This window comes from Watersipora subatra, chromosome 6, assembly GCF_963576615.1.
Source record: "Watersipora subatra chromosome 6, tzWatSuba1.1, whole genome shotgun sequence".
Classification (NCBI taxonomy): Eukaryota; Metazoa; Bryozoa; class Gymnolaemata; order Cheilostomatida; family Watersiporidae; genus Watersipora; species Watersipora subatra.
This window is the reverse complement of record NC_088713.1, coordinates 7,612,639-7,619,429: the sequence shown is the minus strand read 5'-3', so window position 1 is coordinate 7,619,429 and position 6,791 is coordinate 7,612,639. Positions and strand designations below refer to the sequence as shown.

At 39.6% G+C, this 6,791-nt stretch overlaps 1 pseudogene; it reads left to right on the top strand.

Moving 5' to 3' along the window:
* The first annotated feature begins 1,807 nt into the window (after positions 1–1,807).
* LOC137398003 (uncharacterized) lies at positions 1,808–5,883 on the top strand (annotated as a pseudogene).
* The last annotated feature ends 908 nt before the right edge of the window (positions 5,884–6,791 follow it).

Below are 6,791 nucleotides of genomic sequence, written 5' to 3'. Positions count from 1 at the left end.
GCTTATACTGAACAATTAACATCAATCAAAATAGGGTGTTTTGCTTGCTATGGGCAGAATTCTTAGCTGAGCAGTTTTAATTTGCTGCTGTATAAACTCTTATGACACCATACAACAATAGCTGTTTCCTTTTAAACTTGTGGCTCCATATTTAAAAAGACTTTTTTAATGTAAATTATTGTAAGTCATTGTAAGATGATGTAAATCATTGTAAATTATTGTATTAAGATGTAAATTATTGTATAATGCTTGATAAAAATATATATTCATACATTTACTTACCCAGGTATTGTGTTGTTTTATCCAGTCGTCAATAGCTGAATTGTTGTTAAAATAATCCACTATCACACGCAAATAGTCATGCCAACTGTTTTGGTTTCCTTCCACATATTTAATTAAAACAATTTGATTTATTACTAGTATCATCTACAAATACCAACAAAAGACCAAAAATAACATCTTAGAAAACTGTTCAGAAAACCGCTATTGTATTATGGATTTGTTAAGCTCAGGCTATATTGGTGTTTGAGCTCAAGGCAGTACAGGTGGTCTTGGCAATCTCGGCGAGTGAGTAAAGCTGGATAAAGTGGGATGAAGCTAGCAAATAAGGCTAGTGGGTAAAGCTAGTAGATTAGGTGGTGTAAGGCACTATGGGGAAGATATAAGGAAGTATAACAAAATATGGAAGCCGTTTTTATTCACTTCAATACCTGTAAGTGTACACATTTATACAACAACTGTGAAGTTGCAAAAGCCTTCAAGTACAAATGATAGGCAAAAGTTTTTATTGCTGTTTATTATGTAGACTTTTTGGCCATTCAGAAATTAAATGTTGTCAACAACTTTAAATTAAACTTGCAATTTACAATGATGTATAGAATACTGTCATAATAAAAAATAAACTAATCAACTGCTTAATATTGTAAATTTCTGCAACATTGTTCTCACATATTTTTAAGAACTTAATGTAAATTAAAAATAAATTTTCAGAACTTAAAGGTTGACTTGCACCAAAATTCACATAACAGTTATTTGGTATTAAAAGATTCACCGTATCTTACTCTGTTGTGTTGTAGGTGCAAAATATGTGGAAATTTGCTTACAAGCTTTTAAAAACTCAAAAACGAACTATTAGTCGCAGCCAACACGAAACTAGATATTCGGTATCAAAAGACTCACCATGCCGTACTCTGCTGTGTTGTAGGAGCAAAATATGTTGAAATGTGATTACAAGCTATTAAAAACTCAAAGACGAACAGTTGATCGCAGCTATCACAAAACCAGTTATTTGGTATCGAAAGATTCACCATGTCTTACTCTGCTGTGTTGTAGATGTAAAATATGTGGAAATGTGATTACAAGCTATCAAAAACTAAAAAACGAACAGGTGATCGCAGGCATCACAAAACCGCCGTAGATCAGAATCAGTTTATTTCTCTGACGTAGTCATTGCTTTGGGTTATTGTTTTGACACGTGATTGTTGTATGTTGACATTGATGATTTTATTTTCTCATAGCAATAGCATACTACACAATGTTTGTATAAACACTGACTTTTCCACATTTATGTTTATAGAGCTATTATACTCACATTATCCTTGACTATGCTTGTGTTTAACCCTACAGCTTTGACCATAATATTCAGTTTTATGCTAGAGCAGAGAATACAGTTGAATCTTGATAACACATAAACTGGTACAATATTACTAGAAAAATATTACAATGGCAACGAGGATGTATTGGTGAGGTGACTGTGAGTTTGCAATGGATTTTTATCATTCGGGTTACTTAATTGCAAAGACTCGTGATGGATTATGGTTCTGCTCATATTAAGCCATTTGGTGTGGCTGTGGACCCTTCGACTGTTGGGTCAAGATGGAGGAAGTGGAAACGGTCCTTTGAGTACTTTGTGGCAGCTAGGGGGATTGCTAATAATGCACAGAAGAAGGCGATGCTGATGGATCTTTCAGGAGAGGAAGTTCAAGACATATTCAACGTCTTGCCTGAAGAGACTGAAGGTGACAATGTTTATGTCAAAGCTATGACAGCTTTAGACAGGTACTTTGAACCAAAAACGAGTGTACCGTATGAAAGGTCAGTTTTTCGTCGCACTGAAGTAAATGAAGGGGAGACGATTACTAGTTATGTGGCCAGATTACGCCATATGACTGTTACCTGTGAGTTTGAAGAGACTAAAAATGTCATTAGAGACCAAGTCATAGAGAAATGTCGTAGCAATAGGCTTAGAATGAAACTTTTGGAGAAAGGCTCGGCGCTCACATTGGCCAATGTTATAGCAATATCCCAAACTGAAGAGGCTGTTTTGCGGCATACGAGTGGTATAGAGGCTAATGTCGGTCATGGCGCTAAGAGACAGGGCGAACCAGTTAACAGGGTTAGCGGCACTAGTGGAATGCACTATAAGACGCAAACAAAAGACAGTCGTGCCTGTTATAGATGCAAGTCGACCAAACATTTGGCATCAGCTCAAGAATGCCCAGCACAAGAGCAGCGGTGTAATGAGTGTGGAAGAAAAGGTCACTTCAAAGGCTCGAGGTACTGTGATAAAAGCAACAAGTCTACTAAACAAACAGCTGTTGCGGACAGTTTGGACTTTACAAACAATGCGCAGGAGGCTGATGCGGATGCTCTATTTACAATTAGTAGCGAGATGTCGGCTGATGAGGGCGACAACTACTATAGTGAGGTGTTTAATCTATATCCTAACAAGTCAGCAAGAACAATACTAAGACTCAATGGGTCAGATGTACCTGCTTTGATTGATTCTGGGGCTTCCTGCAATTTGATGGACAAACACACTGCTGACTCTATTAACTGTTCGTTAACTAAGACAAGTAAAATACTTTTTGCCTATGGTAACAGATCTGCATGCTTAGATCTGATTGGTGAAACTAATGTACATGTTTTTATGCCTGATACTAACAAACGTGTAGATACTGTATTTTAAGTTTTTAATGGTAGGGCTACTACTTTGTTAAGCAGACATACTTCTGAGTTAATGGACTTGCTTAGGGTTGGACCAGTGGTGGCTAGGGTTGCTGGGAGTGAGGTTCTAGGTGTGGGAGGTCCTGGAGTTCATTCATGGGTTGATCGCTTCCCGGAATGCTTTGATGGCGTTGGGTTGCTGAGAGATTTTCGGGTTTCATTGCACATTGATCCGAGTGTTCCACCAGTGGCTCAGCCTGTAAGACCCCTGCCATTTGGCCTTCGTGAGCTCACAAAATTCAAACTAGATGAGTTGCTAGAGCAAGGAATTATTGAGCGTGTTGAAGGACCCACTAGATGGGTTAGCCCAATAGTTACTGTTCCAAAAGATGAAGGGAAAGATATTCGTCTATGTGTTGACATCTGCCAGGCTAACAAAGCTATTATTAGAGAGAGAGGCACCTTATACCTACAGTAAAAGAGTTGTTGTACAATTTGAACGGTGCCCAGTAATTCAGTAAAGTTGATTTGAAACAAGCATTTCATCAATTCGAACTGGATCTTGACTCTAGAGATATCACAACTTTCATTACCCCCTTTGGTCTTTATCGGTATAAGAGACTAATGTTTGGGATAGCTTCAGCACCGGAACTGGTTCAGTACCAAATCCTGAAAGCTATCACGGGCTTGGCAGGGTGCCAAAACTATGCGGATGACATTGTGATATTTGGTAAGAATCGTGTAGAGCATGATGAACGCTTAGCTGAGTTCATGAGGCAAATGAGTGGTCTAGGTCTGACGTTAAACGCATCCATGTGTGTCTTTGGAGTGACCAAAATTGAATTTGTAGGATTTCAGATTTCTGCTGATAGTGTTTCTCCTTGTCCCAAAAACGTGAGCTCTATTGTTAGTGCTAGGGAACCTAAAGATGCCTCAGATTTACGAAATTTTCTTGGGTTGGTAAACTTTGTTGGTAGATTTCTTCCGAACTTGTCAACTTTGGCTGAGCCGTTGCACCGGCTAACTAAGAAAGGGGTTCGATTTTTGTGGAGTAAAGAACAGAAGTCTACTTTTGAAGGCATAAAGGCCTTGATGTCGAAGACAGAGACGCTAGCATATTTTGACCCTAGTGCTAGAACTACTGTTACAGTTGACGCCAGTCCATTTGGGCTGGGTTGCATTTCAAGTCAGAAAATAGCTGGTGTGCAGCGTGTAATAGCTTATGGGCATCGAAGCCTCTCTTCTGTGGAACGGCGCTATTCCCAGACAGAGAGAAAAGCATTAGCTATTGTGTGGGGCTGTGAGCATTTTGCAATGTATCTCATTGGCTTGCAGTTTCGTCTTGTCACTGATCATCCTCCACTGCAGTTTATCTTCAACAAAGTACAATCTCGACCTTCTGCTCGCATTGAGCGATGGGTGTTGAGACTGATGGCGTTTGATTATGAAGTGGTATACAAGCCAGGTCAGGAAAACATACACGTAGCTGACCCATTGTCAAGACTTTCTGCTAGTTCGGATTGCATCAGGAATGTGGCTAATGTTGCTGATGAATATGTACATATGGTAGCTAGGTTGTCAGTTCTAAAAGCAATGTCATTTGACGAGGTCAAGAAGGCATCTATTGACTGTTCTGAGATAAAACTAGTGAGAGATGCTTTGTTAGATGGAAGGTGGTCTACTTGTTTACCAGCTTGCAGGTCAGTGTACACGGAGTTGAGTGACGTTGAAGGCGTTGTAATGAGAGGCCACAATATAGTCATGCCAGTGGTGCTGTGAGCAAAGGCTGTGGAGTTGGCACACAAAGGTCACCAAGGAATAGAAAAGACTAAACATCTACTTTGATCCAAGTTATGGTGGCCAGGAATGGACAAAGAGGCGGAAGTCAAATGTCGAGAGTGCCATGAGTGCCAAGTGGTTAGTGCACCTTCAAAACCTCCTCCTATGGTATCTACTAAAATGCCAGATCGACCATGGGAGCATATAGCCTGTGACATTTTGGGACCTCTGCCTAATGGAGAAAGTGTGTTTGTAGTAGTTGACTACTACAGTTGTTACTTAGAAGGGTGTTTTTTGAAGTCTACTCAATCAGATAAAATCACGGCAGCTCTTGATTCCATAATATGTCGATGGGGTGTTCCTTTAAATGTCAGGACTGATAATGGTCCACAATTTGTCAGCAGCAAGTTCTAAGAGTTTTTGCAAAGTTATGGTATTTATTGGTTATCAACTACCCCTATGTGGCCTGCTGCTAATGGAGAGGTAGAAAGGCAGAACAGGAGCCTGTTAAAAAGTCTCAAAATAGCACATATGTCCGGTAAGGACTACAAAGCTGAGCTTAGAAGGTTTCTGTAAGCATATCGTTCCACACCTCATACAGTGACTGGTGTAGCTCCAGGTGAACTAATGATGGGAAGACCAATGAGAACAAAGTTACCCTGCCTTGAGAGACATGAATCTCTGGATGGTGAAATGCGGGATCATCAAGCACTGGCTCAGAAGAAAAGTAGGACTCTTACAGATGAAGGTCGGTCACAGGATGACATAATTGTAGGAGATAAAGTTTTGGTTAGGCAGGCCAAGACTGACAAGCTTAGTTCTAAATTTCATCCACTGGAACGAAAGGTTGTAGGAAAGCATGGTTCAGAGGTGGTGGTAGAGAGCTCCGAAGAAAAAAGAATGCGTAGGAATGTTTTTGAAGTTAAACGATTTGTTCAGCGGGGTAGTCTAGGTGTTTCTAACAATGGTTTTTCAGTTGATTCGAGTTTAGCTTCGAGTGGTGTAGGTACTGCTGATAATGCAGGTAATATTCCAGATAAAAGTAGCAACTCAGCAGCACCAGAAGAAGGTCAGAGCGCTAAGTTTGATACGCCAATCAGGCCACTTAGGTGCGGAATATGCCTGTGCGGTATCGAAATCCTATTAGTCATTGATTAGCCAGTAGTGTCCTTTTGTGTGAATTTAGTTGAGTAGGAATAGAAAGTAGTGCTAGTCATATTATTCTTGTAGGGATAGTGGTGTGGTGTAGAAGTAAAAAGTGAAAAAGAAAAAAAGAAGAGAAAATCTGGGTATTCGTATTAGTCTGTTGTATTAGCCCATCATAGTAATACAAGTTGTTATCATTGAGCAAATATCTACATATAAGCAGCCTCAGTATGAGACAGTTTTGGAATGCTGAGTGAACTGTGCATCAAGCTGGGTGTTTCTTGGTAGCTTGAGCATTGCGTCATGGAGTTTTGGGTTTCGATTTGACTTGTGGTTGTGCTGTGGGGCTGACATTGCTTGGTGCCTTCTCCTTGGTGCCTGTGGTAACCATTGGCTGTATCCTAGCTTTTGTAACACTCAGAGGTATATGCATATTCAATATTGGTGCACTGAATTCAATTAAAGATGGAAAGGGACGTTGCATGTTGACATTGATGATGTTATTATCTCATAGCAATAGCATACTACACAATGTTTGTATAAACACTGACTTCCCCACATTTATGTTTATAGAGCTATTATACTCACATTAGCCTTGACTATGCTTGTGTTTAACCCTACATCTTTGACCATATTATTCAGTTTTATGCTAGAGAGCGGAGAATGCAGTTGAATCTTGATAACACATAAACTAGTACAATATTACTGGAAGAATATTACAGTGATGTTCTTATGTAAATTGAAAGGCCAATACAAGGCTCAATATAAAACTTCTCATAGCACCAGTTTATGATAAACACTTCAGGTTTTACCGAAGACCCCGTATCACATATAGACGCTCGTTACTTTACAGTTTTGTGTCGACTTGGTCTAATCATTTAGTCTTCATCTGATCATGTGACCCATACTTCGCCAACAAT